Raw genomic sequence first — 17,659 nt, forward strand, 5'->3', positions numbered from 1 at the left:
CCAGCGCCAGGCCGGTGCGTCCCTGAGGGGCTGAGGAGGCTCAGTGGTGTGACCTTGGTTCCGCACACTGATTTGCCCTCTCTGTAGGCTCCTGGGTGCACCAGGTTAGGTCTGACTCCTGTCGCCCCAGGGTTCCCCGCACAGGCCGGGCGACAGGACTTACCCTCGTGTGTGTGCACGTCCACAGTCCTGGGGCCTGGTGACTGCTCGTCCTCGACAGCCCTGTCGGGTCATGGCCCTGGGAGTTTGGGGTCCGCTGCTGGCTCTGAGCCTGTGCCCGCTGCACGGGGGACCACAGGCTCCTACAGGAGGCCCCGAGGGCTTACGGTGGTGTCCAGCCCCCTCTCCCAGCCCCCCGCTCTCCCACAGGACCCATGAGTGGCCAGGGCACCTGCCACGGGACACTCAGGCTGGAGTTTCTGCATCTGTGGTTGGGGAGCCGCTGCCAGCGGGCTGGTTGGTGCCCTCCTGGCCTGGCGGGTGGCACGTCTCCCTGGTGGCTGCTGGGTACCGGCGGCCGCTCCCATCCCTGCCTTCTTTCCTTCTGGGAGTTGGCACATCCTGGGTGCTGCTGATCCTTTGTGCTTAATCTGTCACAGACACCTCCTCGCCACGGCGTCACTTGTCTGGGGATGTTTTTCAGCCTCTAGAAGTCATTAGGATGCACGAGCTGAGTGCCAGTCAGCACCCTTCGCCCTCCGGGGTCGGGCATGCGGCAGGCACCCCCCAAGGCTGCCAGCTGACCCTGAATGGTGGTCCCCTCTGTGCCAGGAGACCCAGTGCCCATGGGAGCCTCTGGGTTCGGCTGCAACCTGCCAAACCCCGGCCAGCCAGGTGCTCCTGGACACCGCTTCCCCTTCCTTTGTCCTCTGTCCCCGTGGTCATGGCCAGACACTCTGCTGCGTGCGGCACCCGCTGGGCACCTGAGGAGGGGTCAGCAGAGACGCCTGGCTGGCGACCCGGTCCCCCATTTTCATCTGCCCGTCCCAACACCTAGTCAGCCAGAAAGGACCCCTGGGTCCTCAGGTCCCAGGGTCAGCTGGGCCTGCTGGTTGGCAGCTGCAGGCTGGCCCCTCCAGAGCTCAGCAGCTTCCTGGTGTCCCTTGGATGCCGTAGCCCACCCAGACCCGGAGACTGTGAGCGGCAGAAGAAGGGGCTGGGCCGCCTCCCTGCCCAGGTGGGTGTGCAGCCAGGTGGGGTGGCCAGGCAGGCTCAGGACAGAGTGTCCACAGGGAGGCAACGCAGCGGGGCGGGGGTGGCAGGTGGGTCTGCAGACTCAGGGACGAGGTGCTGGATGACATGTCATGTGGGGTTGGGTGGCCAACAGCTTCGGGGTGTCTTCTCTCCCGTGTGGCCACTCCAGCGTCCTCAGTCTGCTGCTGCGGGGCATCCACAACCCACTGCAGAAGGGCCCAGGCAGAGGCTCCCTCTGCACACACAGGCTGCTCCCCAGGGCCCAGGCAGAGGCTCCCTCTGCACACACAGGCTGCTCCCCAGACCTGGACTGGCCAGGCCCACAGGCTGGGGCCAGCAGATTTTTCCAAACTCCCTGGGTGGTCCCAAGGGGGCCAGGCTGAGCACCACCGCCCTCAGGCTGCTGAGCTGGCCCAGTGCTGGGGGCTGTGTGGGGTCCGCCTGGCCGAGCCTGGTGCCTGCTGAGCGCCTGGGAGGGGAGGGCTCCTCCCCATGGTTCTCCTCTGGGGGCTCCTGGCACCCCCATACCCACCTTCCGGGACAGTGCCCCGCGCTGGGGACGTTGCAGCTGCCTAAAACAATGTGGTGTTTCGTGGTCTACAGCAGCCTCCATGGGCCTCTGGGGGCTCTGTGCGGGTCACCGAGGTTCTCATCATGGCCTTGCCAGCCGGCCAGCCAGGGAAACAGGCCACGCAGAGGGCAGGGCTGCAGCTGGTGCCCACCAGTGCTGAGGGACAGTGCCCACGTCCCCCAGATTCGGGCCGGAAGCCGGGTGCTTGCTCTGGTGAGTCTTCCTTCCTGGGGTCCCGATACTTCAGAGTGTCATTCATACTCTTTCTTTTCTCCCTCTGCCCCTCGACACCCTCTGCCTGAGCCCTGGGAGGGACTGCGGGAATGATCCCTCTGCTAAGCGCCCACGGCGCTGCCTGCTTCTTTTAGTCAAAAGCCAAGGACAAAGTATTCTTGCGGGTCAGCGACAATGTTGCATTCTGCACGCAAACCCGGCTGCCGGCTGCCGGCTGCTGCTGTTGCTGCAAATTCAAAGGGGAATTCCATAGTCTTTCCCTGGTTCTAGTATAAACTTCTAAGTTTTTGGTAAGTTTGGAATGTTGTTTTTTCCTCCCGGCAAGTCCCTGTGCCCCTAGTTAAGGCGGTATCGTTCCAAGGCACAGCACCAAGGAAGGGTCTGGCCTGCTGGAGATTTTCGGTGTCGATGGGCGTGGGATGTGTCACGCTGTGGGCTTCCGTTGGGCAGGGAGGGGTCGACTGACCATCTTCACGGTGGGCCCAGCTCAGGAGGTGGCTTCGCACTGCTGTGACAGCCTCCCGCACAAACAGGCCATGGCTGCAGGCTGCAAGCCACATGGTGAACCGTGGGCATCTGTGTGGCTGGCAGCTCAGGGCCATGAAGCTGGGTGCGGCCCTGCTGGCGGTTGACACGCCTCTCGGAGTGGGGCTCTCCGAAATGCCCACACGTGCGGGCAGCCACTTTGCCGAGGCATAGAGATGCCGATATTCTGTTTCAAACAGAGGGTGCCAGACTCCTCCATGCAGCAGCAGCGAGACACGCTCCTCTGGGCACCGTGGGGGGACCGACTCACTGTCAGCAGCTCCGTGGGCTCCAAGCTGCTCAGTTTCTGCAGAGCTGCTATGTGCGTGGTTGGATCGGCTCCTGCCTGGGAGGGACGATGCCAGGCTCCTCTTCCTGTCACCACCCTCAGAACACCTGGTCTTGCAGCGTCTGCCCCAGACTCAGCCCCTTCTCACATCCACTCGTCCCTCCTCCTCTGGCTCTGGGTGGGAGGGTCTGCCGGTGTGCGTACTGCCAGAGTCTTGCTTTGCTCCCAGAGCTGCCTTTCAGACGAAATGACATTGTGGTATTTGGAACCCACCCCTGGAGCTGGTCCTGGGGAGCCTTTTCAGAGTTCTGGAAAGTCCCGGGTTTCTGAATGTCACAGGGAGAGGAGAGAAGGCTGCAGCCAAGGGGGCTTTGTGTCCATGGGGCAGTAGACCAGGGCGGGGCGGTCGTGTGGAGCCAGGCATCTGCGCCCACCAGGGCCTTCCTGCAGTTCCAGGGAGAGCCAAGGGGCTGTGGCAGAATTCAGAGGGAGGGGCAACCAGGCTGTTGATCCCCTGGCAACTCATCTCGCAGCTTGGGTGAGGAGGGCCCCTCCGGCTGGGCCTCAGTTTCCCCACCTGTGCAGGGAAGGTGTTGGCACAGAGGTCTCTGTGCACCTCTGCTTCCCCAGCCTGGGCCCTGCTGTCTCCCTCTCGCCATCTCTTTGGCTATCAGCCGTGGAATGAGTGATACTCATGTGCCCGGGGTCCAGCTGCCGAGGGGGCTGTGCAGCGTGGAGGGAGTCACTGCCCTCTCTGTTCCTTGGCATTGGGGCTGTAGTCTACCTCATAGCTGTCACTGCTTGCCCAGGGGGTTGGGGCTGTCCGCTGAGTTGACATCCCAGCTCCGGGGCTGCACGCCCTGCTCTTGGCACTCGCTCTCTCCAGAGGCTGCATCTGTAGGATGCGGGCGAGTGTTCATGTTCCAACACAGGCTCCTGGCAGGAGGCTCTTCCTTCTCTGGGCCTCTTTCTTTTCTGTTGGTCTAAGGCACCTGCCCCTGCATTGGGGACGGGAAGCATTTGGGGTGGTGGCCAGCTCCTAGAAGGCTAGAAATGAGCTGCCCAGGACAGCAGAGCCAGAGTTGGCCCCGCCTGCGGGCGCAGGGCTTCCACCCACACCACAGGGCGGAGCTCGGAGCCAGAGGGTCCCCAGGGGAGGGTCTCTGCTTCTAAAGGGAAAGTCCAAATGATGCCTCTCAAGAGGGTCGAATGAAGTACCCACAGCTCAAGAGGATTATTAGAAAGGTGATCGCTTGTCAGGAAAAAGCAGCAACATTCAGGGGTGGACAGCGAGTCCAGTGTGAAGGAGGAGGGGTTCAGGAAGAAGCAAGGCCAGTGGCCGTGTCCAGCGCCGAGGCTCAGTGCCCTTCCTGACGCCCAGGGTGTGTGGGTAGCCAGGGACGCCCAACTCCGTTCAGATAACTCAGGGAAGCTGAGCGTGAGGGGAAGGCTTGGGAGCACCCCCAGCAGATGGACGTGGCCTTCGGAAAGGCAGATATTTAACACAGAGCCACAAAGATCTCAAGTGACGCCTTCCCTGCAGGGCTGACCAAAAGGGCGGGAGACAGCGCTGGCAAACTGGAAGGTGGGTTTTCAAAATGACTCAAGTTGGAGGAGAGAAAAAAATGCACAAACACAGCGCCTCCCGGAGCAGGGCCTGGTCAGGTCCTGACACTCATGGCCACAGAGGAGCAGAGAGAGTCCAGCCAGATTCCAGGAGAAAGGCCCGTCCGCACGTAAGCAGGGAACGAAGAACCAAGATGGATGAACCCAAACGGGTGCAGACGAGGAGAGCCAGCCCCGGGCACAACACACTGCCGAGGACACACGGGCAGGGGCCTCGGGCGTGGCCAGCACAGGGGCTCACGAGGTCGGAAAGAGGACCCCACGGCTGCGCTGAGCAAGGGACGCCCACCAGGGGACGCCCACCAGGGGACTCCAGGCCTCAGGGTTGAGTTCTATAAAACATTAAAGAAAAAAATAACATCAGCCTCACTGAGTTCTCAGAAAACAGAGGAGGGGAAAAAAAGCATGTAAACTTATTTTGAGGCCAGGACACTCCTAATACTAAACCTGACAAAGACAGACAGACAGACATCCTCATGAACACAGATGTGAAAGGCCTCCCAACGTCGCCCACCTGCAGTCCCAGCGACTCACAGGCTGAGGGGGTCACAGGTTTGAGGCCAGTTTCAGCAACTTAGTGAAATAAAAAGGGCTGGGGACGTGGCTCAGAGGTACAGCTCCCTGGGTTCAATCCCTAGACTGTAAAAAAATAAAATAAAATAAATTAGGTTAGCTTTGAAAAAAACAAAACAAATATTTAAGAAAAAATTTAAAAACGTAGTCCAGGAATACATAAGAAGAATAACGTGCCAGGGTTGGGGGAGATTCACCCCAGGAATGCAAGGTTAGTTCAATATTCAAGAACCCATCGATTCAAGTCTTCACATTGGCATGAGGAAGGGGGAGAGAGGGCCTACAGCTGAGGGCACCTGACGCTTGTTCAGCTAAACAGGAAAACTCTCACAGACCAGCAACAGGGGACTGCCCAAACTGGAAAAGCAGTGAGGGGCCTTCGTGGGAACCCACAGCTCACTCAGTGCCAGGTTGAGGGCTGTGCAGCCCACTGTCAGGAGGGAAGGAGGCCTGTCCTTGCCTCTGCATCTCACCTCGCCCTGCAGGGCCCAGCGAGTGTCACAGGGCACACAGACACAGAAGCCACACGTGCTGGAGGAGAGGACCTAGGACCTTCCCATGGAGAACCCCAAAACTCATTCTGCAGAACTCTTCCAGACATGAGAATCCCATCTCAGAAGGTCACCGGACACAGGTCAGTGTCAACAGTCAGGGTGTCTCCACGTGCTAGTGGCCAAGATGGGACAAGCAAAATTTAGAACTTATTGCAGTGGTGTCTGCGGCAGTCTGGCTGGGCACAATTCATGAGCCACTTGTCAAGCAGAAACGAACTTTATTTTTAGAACACACACACCCCGCACCACAGGAGCTCTTCAGGAAGTCCCTCAGAGCCCAACTGCCACCACTGGCTTCCCACCAGCCTCTCAACCCCCACTCCTCCTGCTCTTGAGGCCGATTGGCTGGGTCGTGTGGGCGGAGCCAAAAGAATCCCCCAATGAGCAGCTCCGTGGTCTGAAAGAGCAGGGAAATAGCCCAATGAGCATCACCGCAGAGGAGCCAATCAGCTGGCAGCTGGAAGTTTGCTGGGGCTGCAATGAGCCAATCAGCTGGAAGTTTGCTGGGGCCCTTCGGCTGTGGCTCTCGACAGGTGTCAACATATAGAATACTTAGGAATGGATCTAAGTGTGTTATTACCTGTGCTCAGACCTAGGACACGCAGCTGAGAGTGACGGACAGATGGAAAGCGGGAGGTCACCCAGTCACGGGTGCCAGGTCCAGATGGTTGCTTGGAACCTCAAAGAAACCCCCGAGTCACTTTGTAGGAGTTGACTCAATCCCAACAGTGCAGGAGCCCAGAGAGCCACAGCTGGAGACGGAGAGGTGGAGGAGGCCCATGGTCCAGGGGGCCCAGCATGGCCTGGCCCCTTGCGGATCAGCGTGCAGAGTGAGCCCTGCCAGGAGCCACGCTTGGGCACTGTCCTCCCGGGGAGGGGCCCACACACCCTCACTGCAGTGCCCGCCAGTGGGTGGCCCCAGGCCTCCATCTGGGGCCGCCTCGGGCAGTGGGGCCGGGAGAGCAGGGGAACAGGTGGGGGACTGCGGCCCTTTCTCCCACTCACCGGGGCCAGCACTGCCCTCAGCGGCCACTTCCTGTGGCTGCCTGCAAAATAAAATGCCGGGGACCGTGTTCTCGTGCCAACACCAAAGCAGTGACAGAGGAGAGGAGGAAGGGACAGACTTGCCTTCGTTAAAATGGTCAGTGTTGGGCGCAGCGTCCCACGCCTGTAATCTCAACAGCTTGGGAGGCTGAGTCAGGAGGATTGCAAGTCCAAGGACAGCCTCAGCTGGGTGAGGCCCTGAGCAACTTAGCAGGACCCTGTCTCGAAATGGGCTGGGATGTGGGTCCGTGGTGAAGCAGCCCTGGGTTAAATCCCTGGAACCAAAAAATAAATCCATGAAGGAGGACACAGAAGGGAGGAACTGCCGGTGTCAGCAGGCCGGGGACCGGCAGCTGAAAGCACAGGGCGGGGCGTCCCCTCCCCCAGACAGCTGGGTTCACAGACGCTCCCCTCCCTGGGGCAGGGGATGCGGAGCAGCTGGCAGCTGGTGGGACCGGGAAGGCCCGCATGTCCTCTGGAGACCAAGGCCAGCCTTCTCCTGCCCCGGCAGCAGCTCTCCCCCAAGAGGCACGCCCACGAGAGGCCAAGCACAGTCCTTTGAGAGAGCACTTAGAGCAGCTTTGCTGAGGACAGGTCAACTAGAGGGCGGCTGGGACCCCCTCCCAGGGGCACTGGCTGGGCAGAGATGGCCCCCACAGAGGGCAGCTGGCAGGGAGGGCGCACCTTGGAAGCCCCGAGGCAGCATCAGGTAGGGAGGAGGCGGGCTCTGCCCTGTCCAGTGACTTCTCACAGAGCCCAGGAGGAGCAGAGCTGACCCGTGGTGAGGAAGCAGGGGCTTGTGGGTGGGCACTGACCGCAGCTGCTGCAGAGGGCTTTCCGGAGCCTGGATGGGGTGGCCGTGACGGTGGCGCCTTCCTGGGGGGGGGGGGCGGCACGGGGCTCCTCGGACTCCGGCGTGCGTCCACCCTGCGTAAGGCTGACTTCCAGAGTCGTGGAATGAGGCCATCTGCACGTCCCTGGTGTCTTGCCGTTGGGTAGGTCATGCAGGGACCCTCGAGGGCGGGCTTCATGCCCGTCCTGGCCCAGCGAGCAGACCTCAGAGCCAGGGTCCGCTGCGGCTGTGCGCCTGCTCCCGGTTTGGGCTTGCGGAGCTGTGGCTCTCATCTCAAGGCAGATTTGGTGACCAGACAGGTGGCTGCGTCCCCACGAAGTCCCCGGGGCTCCTCCCCGCCTCTCACATTCATGGTCCAGGTGGTGAAGAGGGCACCCAGACCACCTGGCCCTCCGTCATCGGCAAGACCCAGTCTTTTCATTTGTCTTGACTGGGCTTTTTATTTTGGTTCCGGGGATTGGATCCAGGGTGCCTAACCATTGGGCTACATCTCCAGCCCATTTTAGTTTTTGCTTTGAGACAAAGTCTCACTAAACTACTGAGGCTGGCCTCCAACCTGAGATCCTCCTGCCTCAGCCTCTCGGGTCTCTGGGCTCACAGGCATGCACCCCCATGCCTGGCTGTAGGAGGAAGTCTTGACTGGGTCCTTGGTGAGATGTGCCCATTACTAGGTGGACCACCAACAGTCACACCTTGACTGAAGGACTACAGGAGGAGGGTCTGGAGGTGGCCCCAGTCAGGAGGTGCTCTGAGGACAGAGAAGCCCTGGTGGCCCTCCCCTCGAGGAACATACCTCCAGGCTGCACTGTGTGGGTGTGGCTCAAGGCCAGCCTGACCACCTTAAGGCAGGGAAGTGGCACTGATGCCTGAGATCAGCACCCAGCAGGCTCATCCTGGGCTGCAGAGCTGACCCATGGTGACCCCTGGCCTGGCGACTGTGCTCACTCCTGCCAGCCACTGGGGAGCGTGATGGTGACACAGGGGTGCAGCTGGCCATCTTCTGCTGGGCTCCTCGAGGTGTCCAGCAGTCCTGGTTGCAGAGATGCAGGGGCAGGACGGCCCAGCCAGCAGGAACCCCGCGGCCTGTCGCAGGAGCCCCCAGTTCTGCCGTCCTCCCAGCTGGCTCTCGGTCTGTGCTAAGATCATCTGCCCAACCTCTTCACCTCAGGCCCTGGGGAGGAGACGTGGGACTTCCCTGGACGGGGAGCTGGTGGCCGGGCAGCGCGGGCCTCAGAGCCTGGGAGGCAGAGGGGCATTGAGGCTGAAGGAGACCCCCTCGGGCTTGCGGAGACATCTTGGAACGCCTGGCCCTGGCCAGGGGACTGGCTGGCTGGGGGCCTCCCCGGAGCAGGGCCTCAGAGCCTGGGGAGGTGTCTGGTCAGGGAGCCCCTCCCCCACGGGCTCTTGTCACGAGAGGAGGCCCAGGGGCCGGGGCACAAAGCTGCCTCTGTCCTAGAGATAAGTCCCAGCGGCTACCTCTGTTGTGTTGTCAGAGAGCAAAAATAGACCCAGAAGGGGCCGGGTGGGGCAGGCCAGCCTGCTGCCTGCCCGCGGCCTTGAGTGGACATGCAGGTGTTGGTTACCAGCCCAGCTGGGCCCCTACCCCCCTAGCTGGGCTCCCCCCAGGGGAGGCAGAAGGACCCGCTGGCCCTGCATGACCGTCCTCCCTGGAGTCCCGGGTGTGGCCACAGCCAGGGCTGGATCCTGAGGCTGCTGGCGAAGGCCCAGCTCCAGAGCCCGAGCACCCCCTTGGAGCACTCCCTGCTCTTGCCAGGCCTGGTCACCCACCAGGCTTCCGAGGGCACCCAGGGTCCCAGACCACGCAGGTGGTGGGCCACGGCACCCAAAGCAGGGAGTGTGCTGCCGTCTCCGGGGCCAACCTGGGACATGCTGGCCACTTGGCCTAGGTCTGTCCACTCCTAGAATCTCACGCCCTCAGTGAGGAACTCCCTCTGGACACCTGAAGGCAGAGTCCACATGCCCAACACTGCAGGAGGGGCAGAGGGCCTCAGGACCGCTTCCCTGGGCAGGGGGCCGTCTTGGAAGCGGAGGTGAATGGTCCAGGGGATGAGTCTCCAGAGAGCCCAGGCCCTGCCTGGAGGCCCAGAGAGAGGCCAAGCGCTCTGACCGCAGTGTGCCATGGCAGCCCCGCGAGAGTCAGGCCTGGGGGACAGCAGAACTGGTCCTCCTGACCCAGGAGGGCAGCGGGGTCAAGGGCGTACCGACCGGGGCCCAGACACGGTGGAAGCCAGGGCTGTGCTCAGCCGCCTGCCCAGGTGGGCTTTGGGGAAGCACGGGCCCAATACAGGTGGCCGCTCACATGCTGGGTCCCCCCAGATCCCCAGGCCCTGCCTCAAGCCCTGGGACACCAGTGTGGAGCCAGGTGAGGGCCCCCAGGTCCCCAAGGGGGTGCAGCATGGCCTCTGCCTCCACCTGGCAGGGCGGGGGGCTGGACGGGGGTCTGCGGGAGCCCCCAGCTGGGCTGCGCTACCCGGCGGCTTTCCCCGCGGCCAGTCCGACATGTGTGTGCCCCCCTTCTCCCTGGCACAGCTCCGAGGTGGATGTAAAGAAAACTATGATCTTTTAAAATAGATTCACGGGGAGGTGAGGGAGGGAGCGAGAGGCCAGGTAGGCCCTGGGCGCTCACGGCGGCTGGCCGTACCTCTGCGCCAGCCCTGGGGTGTCCTTGCGGGTGCCCCACCTGTTCTTAGGCTCCTCAGACCAAGCGCTGCGTGGCCGACTGGCCTTTGTGGTGGTCCGTGAGTATGGAGGCGTGAGCTGGAGAGGTGTGTGGCAAGGGACAGGGACGCCTTGCCCGTGGCCCGCTGACCAGCCAGTGCCCGAGGCGGGAGTGGAGGTGGCAGCAGGAGGTGCGCTGGGGGCCTGTGCGGCACCAGAGTGCCTGCCAAGAGTTGGCCACCCGCAGCCCGACCCTGCCTCGCAGCTCCTCCAACACGCGCCCGGAGGCCCAGAGAACCTCCTGATGAGTGTGGCCAGAGGAGCTGGCCCTGCTGCAGGCCCGTGCAGCCAGACCCTGACTTAAACTTTGTGCTTCACAACATCATTCAGGGGCTGGCGGCAGGCTGGACGCGTGGGGGTGGCCCCTGTGGAGGGTGCTGTAGCAGGGTGGGTTTTCCTGCCTGGAGGTGGCCCTGCCTTTTGTGGTCTCTGAGCCGTGACCTCAGCTGAAGAGGCTGCAGGGCCTGGTGAGAGCCCCCCACCCCCAGCAAGATGGCTCTTCCCCCCAGAGTGGTGGCGTCCTGTCTGGCACTTGTGCCTCCAGGAGGCAGCTGGCCAGCCAGACCAGTCCCGAGGGTGGCTTCTAACTTAGTGGTCAGAGATTTTTCCTGTGCAAATGGCAGATGTCTCTCTCAAAACTTGAAATAGGACAGTTGATTGCTCCATAGAATTGGAAAATGTAAGGGGCAGATGATGAGCTTCAGGCACAGCTGGATCCAGGAGGTTTAGACTGTACAATCTCAAAGGTCACGCGAGTCTCTCTCTCTCTCTCCTCTGCTTTCCTGTGTAGTTTTATTTGGCTTCCACTCCAGGGGGACATAGGTGGTCATGGACACTCCAGGCACAGAGCTACTACTCTTGGCTTCCTATAAACTTCTGTCTCCCCCCGGACGCAGATTAGCTGGCTTGGGTCACAGTCGGGGTGGCTGGCTTGGGAGGGGTCCTTTGGGAGGAAACAGGGAGTCGATCGATACCTAAGAAAGAGGGTGGATGAGGGGTGGGCAGAGCCATGCTTACTGCTACCTGTGGCCTCTCTGGGCGGCCAGTGAGCATCCCCTGGAGGAAAAGCGTCTCTAAACACAGAAGCCCTCGTGGGAGCGCGGGGTCTCCGGGCACCGGCCTCTTTCTTCTCTCAGAGAAATGCTGCGGCGGCCAGGACCCGCCTCCCCGAGCCCCGTCAAGCTTCAAAGAGCCACATCCATCTCTCCAGCTTTCAGCTTCCAGAAATAGGATCAGAAGGAACCTGTGTGGTCCCAGGGATGCGCGGCACCTTCCTGGGCAGGAGTCAGGCTCTGTCACGGCCAGCGGCGGAGTCACCGTCTGAAGGGCTTGAGTGTCCTCAAAAGCACTTTTCTTTTTATTTTATTTGAAATTCAGCAATGAGAACTGCTCCTGTCTTGCTCATCTGTACACTGTGAGGGTGAGAAATGACCAGGCTGGGGTGCAGGACAGCTTGGGGCTGGAGAATCAGGACCATGGACCAAATCCCAGCTCAGCCAAGCTGCTGTGTGTCTTTGGGCAAGTGACATCCCCTCTCTGGGCTCCAGTTTGAGCTTTATGAAGACAATACCTTGCATCTCCTCGTAGTGGGTCACCAGCATGATTCTGGGCCAGGAGAGGGCTGCACGTCCTTCACACCTGATGCTTCTAGGCTCCCGCAGCAAGATGTCAGCTCCAACTCTTGGATCAAATGGAACATGTGCTTCATGATCACTTCCAACAGCCAACCTCCCAGATCCCAGGTCCCAGAGTGGGAACAGAGAAGGGGTTTCTAACAGGCAGGGGCCGTGAGCACCCAGGACACAGAGTTGCTTGGCCAGCAGAGCCCTGCAGCCGTGGTCAGAGAGCCAGCTGGGGGAGACGGTCAGGGTGGAGCCAGCTGTCGGGGTGCAGGGCTGGGGCAGGGGGCAGCTCTGAGGAGACCCCTGGGCGGAGGACCCAGGAGGGCAGGGAATGGGCCAGAGTGGGGGCGGGGGCGGGGCCGGTGCAGCCGCATCCTGGGGGAAGAGGCTCCTGCCTGACTGCCCGAGGCTGTGACTGAGGGGAGGTGGGGACGGGACCCTTGAGCGCCGCCCAGGGTGGGCTTTGGAGGCCCCTGCAGCTGGGGTGGAGAGTTTCAGGAGGCTGTGCCGGCCCCGGGGCAGGCAGTTGGCTGTGACGGCTTTGGTCTCTGCAGAGCTGAGGACCATGGACCAACGAGGTCAGTGCTCCTCCCGAGGCCAGGGCCTGCGTGTAGGTAAGGGCCTGGGGCTCCGCCTCGGCTGATGCTGTCAACTGCTCTGTGTGGCACTGGGCGGGGACGCAGGGCACCAGACAGGCACCTGCCGCTTAGGGCTGAGCCTCAGCAGCAAGGTGTCCCTGGACTCACCTGGCCGGTGGGTGGGATTTGGGGCTAAGGGCCAAAGAGTTGGTGACCTGAGTTCTCAGATGTGCAGCGCACGCACGCTCACCACTGGGTGGTCCGCAAACACATTTCTGATGCCAAGCCCCCCTCCCGGTCAAATCTGACCTTCCAGACCACGTGACTCAGGTCCTGCGCCAAGACTCTCCTAGCCAGTGCCCTTGAGATTATGCCCACCTCCCAAATCAGGGGTGGCACAATCCCCCGACAGAAGGGCCTGAGCAGGGGACATGCAAGTTTCACCCTTCCCAGATGGGAACTGTCTCATGCTCCTGCTTTAGCACCGGCTGTGAGGGCTCAGGGTGGAGGAGTCCGCGCTTCTCCTACCAGTTCAGGGGAATGTTTCTTCTCGTGTGCAGAGACGCCAGGTTGGAAGGAGAGAGGACACCGATTCCCGTGCAGCCTGGAGGTGGAGCTCAGTGGTCACCGGGAGACAATAAGAAAAGCTGCCTCATCAGGAGGAGCCCTGCAAGGTCCCAGATCAGATCAGACACAGTGGGGCGGTCAGCGGAGTGGCCATCTGCAGAGTGAGCACTCGAAGGGCTTTAAGTCAAAATCAATTTCTATTAAATCTTTGGCTAATTTGGTTTGCAATTTCTTTCAGCTTGAACGGGTGTGCAATACCTAGAGGGCCTCCTGGCTGGAGGCCTGGAAGGACCCGGGAAGTGATGTCCCTGCCTCCCCGAGGGAGGTGGAGGCCCGTGTCTGACCCAGGGACAGATGAGCTCAGTACTGCCCCCGGTAGCCACGGGGGAGGACTACCAAGTCCCTGAGACAGTGTCTGTTCCCATCCTCTGGTCCTAATTCTCGGAAGGCCCTGAGAACCTGCTATGGACAGGCCATGGAATATGGACCCACTGGTCCTTGGCTTCCCTCAGAGGGAGGCTCCTACTCAATGTGTGTAAGCAGAGGCTCAGAGAGGGTCAGTGACTTGCCACCAGCCACACGGTTTCAGTATCTGTCCCCAATGCTGTGTCCACATCCAAACCCTGACACTTGTAAATGTGACCTTATTTGGTGTCTGCAGAGGTGACTCCGATACCAAGATATGATCACCCTGGACTGAAGGTGGACCCCAATCCAATGACTAGGGTCACAAGAGGAAGGAGAGATGCTTCAAGACCAGGAGGCGTGAGGGGCTGGGGGCCAGGGAAGACAGGCAGAGGCCGGGCAGTGCTGCCGGAAGAGGAAAAGGACCTCCTCAGGGCCCGGGGCCAGCAGCACTCCACATCAGGGCCAGGCCGGCTCAGCACGGCGCCTCTGCCAGTGACCAGCAAGAGCAGGAGAGCAGGGACAGGGCCTCATGTCCCCTGGGTGCTCAGAGCTCCCGGCTGTGACCCAGGCTGTCTGGAAAGAGGTGAGCCCTGACCCCAGCACCTCCGGCCTGCGCTGGGGCTCTGGTGCCCTTCTGCCCACTCCATGTCCAGCCTAGATCAGGCAGGCCGTGGCAGCCTCCTTCCATTCTGTGAGGGCAGGGTCAGCATCCCCAAAGGAGACAGGGGCCTCTGAAGGTGACATCGCACTACCAGGGTACACGGAGCCCGGGCAGTGGGCCCAGCACACACTACTGGTGCCCATCTCAAGCTGCTCCCACTGCCCCTGTTTCTGTGGGTTCTAGGCCAGTGTCCCCAGGTGGCCTGCAGGCTGCCACCCACTCTCAAGCCAGGCCCAGGCCCTTCCAGGAAGTCTTCCCTGTACCCAGCTCCCAGCCCCAGGCCCAGCCGAGAGAGCTCCCGGGCCCTCCATGTGCTCCTTCCTCGGGTCCCAGCAGTGAACCAGGAGCTGGCCTGGAGAGCGTGCCCTGTGGTGGGTGTGGCCAGGGCGGGGCACAAAGCGAATGTCCTCCACGGAGATCGAGGACACCATGGGATGTGCACCCTCCTGAGCTCAGGCCAGTGGCCACACCAGGACGGTCCTCCCAACTGGGGACAGTCAGGGCTGGCGGGGCCCCTCACGGTGTTGGGAGGCCGGGACCCTACCTTCTGGGTGCCTCCTGCGCTGTCTTCGGTGCCTGACAGGGAGGTGAGAACCAGCAGCCACTCGGGTCATGTGACTCATCCAAGTGTTGTTAGCTGCTCATTATAATTAAATCTTTGATGAGCTGTTTCTTATCTTCTTAATTAAAATAATTATGATGAATGGAGTGTATGGCACTACACGGACTGACCGGGAGTGTGCTGTGGTGGCCAGCCTGGGTTCCCAAGAGCTGGGCCCACTGTCATGGCTACAGGGAGTTTCGGGTCACCCTCAGGCACTCGGAGCTGGTCCACGGCCCTGAGGGAGGGAGGGGGTGGAGGAGCACTGCCTCGGGCCTACAGGGGTCATCTGCTCAGCAGCCTCAGGCTTCAGACTAGGGCTCTGATCCAGACAGGAAGTGTGAGGAGAGGCTCTGGCAGGGGACAGCAGAGGACACCCACCTCTGCCCCGGACGTGGCTATGCCCCGGGGCCTTGCACATGTTGGTCTCAGCCCTTAGTGACTGGACACAGGTGACCACACAGTGCTCCCCAGTTTGCAAAGCCCTGGCTGAAAAAGTGTCTTTACAAGGTCCTTTTCCTGCAGCAGGGCCACTGTCCCTTCCCACAGAGTGCTGGCTGCTGCTTAGAGTGGCCAGTCCTGGAGGTGGGGCTGGCTCCCCAGGGGCGATGAGCTGGTCAGCAAGAGCACAGAGCCGGGCCTTCCCAGGCCACCACCCTGACCCTGGCCTTGCAGAGCCGGGAACACCCACGTGAGGCCTGAGTGTCCCTCTGTGAGAGAAGGGTGGGCGGCCTGAGTCGGCTTCATGAGGTCATTGAGCCCAGATGGAGAGCCACCAGACACAGAAAGCAAAGGTCCCACCTACCCCACTGCCACTCGGGTCCCTCCCAAGAGCAGCCCCTCTGAGTCACCGTCTGGGGCCAGCTGACCCTCTGAGGCTGAGGTTTGTTTAATCACTCCACCACAGAGACTCGGGCGAGCCGGGGTCCTCTCCTCTGGGCGCTGGCTGGCCACAGCCCTGCTGCTCTTCAGGGTCCAGCGGCCAGTCCCTTGGCCTCTCCCGGCCCGCGGCGGGGGTGGGGGTGGGCGGGGCTGAGGGCTGGTGCTCGCCACACTTTTCAGGGGAGAGGGGTGCAGCGACGTGCTGCTGGGACCTGCTCTGGGCCTCAGGATCCTGTGGCCAGCCCCATCCCCCGGGCTCACGGTGGACAGGCCGGCAGGAACGGGGCCCAGCGCGGTGGCCGGAACCGTGGCCTCTGGAGCCAAGGCTCCCTCCAGCCCCGCCCGGGGCGCACCTGCGGGCCGTCCCTCTCTGCCTCCTCTCCGCGGAGCGCCTTCGGGGCAGAGGCCGGGGTCTCCGAGCGTCCCCAGGAACCCGGCCATGTCCCCCACTAGGCCGACTCTCCCAGGGGACCCCCGTACTCCCGGAGGGCCGCAGGGCAGTGGGGAGGGGTGTCTTCTGATTGGCCAGCCTGGGGCAGGGCAGTGTGATTGACAGGCGGGCCCGCCCCTTCCCGCCCAGCGCGCTGGGTCCGGGGCTCGGGGCTGGGGCGCGGGGCTGGGGCGCGTTTCCAGGGTGAGGCCCTGGACCCCGCCAGCCCGCGCAGGGGACGCGGCCTCCTTCTCTTGCCCCCCCCCAGGGCCCTCCCCACCTGGCGGGTCGGAGGGCGACGACGCGCCACCGCTGCAAGCTGTCGGAGCCTGAGCCTCGGGAGGCCAAAGGCCCGGGAGTCCCAGGCCGCGGTGCGCCAGCGGCAGGGGAGGCCGCGGAGCAGGGCCCCAGGCAGCTGGAGGCCGCGGAAACAAGAGTCCTTCTCACCCCGGTCGCGCCTCTCTGGCTGGGCCTCAACTCGCACACCAAAGAGACAGTAGATGCATTTACTCGGTGGCACAGTAATGGGCCCAGCCCGCCCGCAGGTCAGGGGGGCGAGCAGGACCCGCAGCTCGGCCGGTTCCTGGCAGGGAGCTGGTTGCCTTTCAGACCTGGGGGCTGCATGCAGTCGCAGAGCTGGGATCACAGGCAGTGAGTCCTGCTGGCCACCTAGGGGCTTGCATTCCTGAGTCTTCCTATGTGAGGACATATACTCCCAAGACTGGGTCACAGTCCATGAGACCCCGGACAGAGACACCACTGAGCTGTGCCTGGGCTTAGGACCCGTGAGCTCTGAGACAGCAGTTGAACGCTACTTTAGCCCACTAAAGTGTGGCTCCTTGTGACCCAGAATAGTCACAGACAATGTGTGCACGTGGCTCTGCAACCCACTGGAAGGTGGGCCCTGGCTCTGCCCTTGCTGGTTGACCCACCTTCCTCTGTCCTCTGCCCTTAGCTGGGCATCATGGCAGCAGGGCCTGGGTGGTGTGGAGGACAGATGGCAAGTCCGTGGACAGTTCCACTCAGACTCAGGGCAGTGAAGCCTCGTAGCCCACTCCCTGGACACTGACCTGGGCCAGGCAGGGAGGGGTGGCAGCTGGTCTTTTCCCAGATGAGTCCAGAGACAGCGTCTTTGGAGACAAGCCCTGGTGTGGTGCTCCAGGGTCACTCCCCCCACCGGGGTGGGAGTAGGTGGCCATGGACGGCAGCAGGGATGGAAATAGAACGGGAATGCTGTCCTTGGAGGGTTCCTTCTGAGGTGGGAGGGGGTAGCAGGAGCCCTGAGAACAGGCAGAGCCCTGGTCCCAGGCCCTGTGCCTGTGGCCCTGCATTGTAGCTCCTGGTCCCAGTGGCTGGACAGGCCCATCCCAGGGAAACGCCCGGGGTGGCTGGTGGTGGGAGCAAGATGGCTTTCCTTCTCCTCTGCCCCAGAAGCTGGAGCGGGGCTGGCCCATGTCCAAGCTGCAGCCAGACGAGCCCCGAGCTTGGCACCAGCAGCCCTGTCCAGCAGCGCTCCTGAGGGCTTCTCACTGCCGCGAAGAGCGGCTGTGGCTTACAGGGTAACTGGCCCATCCTGTGGGCGCTGAGCCCAGGCTCCCTGGTGGGGGACCGACCACCTTGTAACAGGCCCGAGGAGGCGTGCCGAGGGCAGTGTCAGACATCAGGTTCTGGGGAGAATGGGCCAGGGTCCGTCTCCCTGCTGCAGACA

The 17,659-nt window shown here is 62.2% G+C and overlaps 2 long non-coding RNA genes across 4 annotated transcripts; one reads left to right on the top strand and one right to left on the bottom strand.

Moving 5' to 3' along the window:
- The first annotated feature begins 1,750 nt into the window (after positions 1–1,750).
- On the top strand, positions 1,751–13,185 carry LOC124080768 (uncharacterized). The gene is made up of 2 exons (XR_009225157.1): positions 1,751–1,978; positions 12,963–13,185. It is a non-coding gene; the product is annotated as an uncharacterized LOC124080768 (long non-coding RNA).
- Positions 5,842–15,997, bottom strand: LOC124080766 (uncharacterized). Of its 3 annotated transcripts, none has more exons than XR_006847841.2 (4): positions 15,875–15,997; positions 12,931–13,069; positions 11,773–11,882; positions 5,842–11,614 (listed from the first exon to the last, which is right to left on the bottom strand). It is a non-coding gene; the product is annotated as an uncharacterized LOC124080766 (long non-coding RNA). The 3 variants fall into 3 exon arrangements; XR_006847842.2 differs by lacking the exon at positions 15,875–15,997 and adding an exon at positions 14,583–15,617; XR_006847840.2 differs by lacking the exon at positions 15,875–15,997 and having other exon boundaries at positions 12,931–15,617.
- Between the last annotated feature and the right edge of the window lie 1,662 nt (positions 15,998–17,659).

This window comes from Marmota monax, unplaced genomic scaffold, assembly GCF_021218885.2.
Source record: "Marmota monax isolate L192 unplaced genomic scaffold, Marmota_monax_Labrador192_F-V1.1 WCK01_AAM20220418_F8-fsc00298, whole genome shotgun sequence".
NCBI lineage: Eukaryota > Metazoa > Chordata > Mammalia > Rodentia > Sciuridae > Marmota > Marmota monax.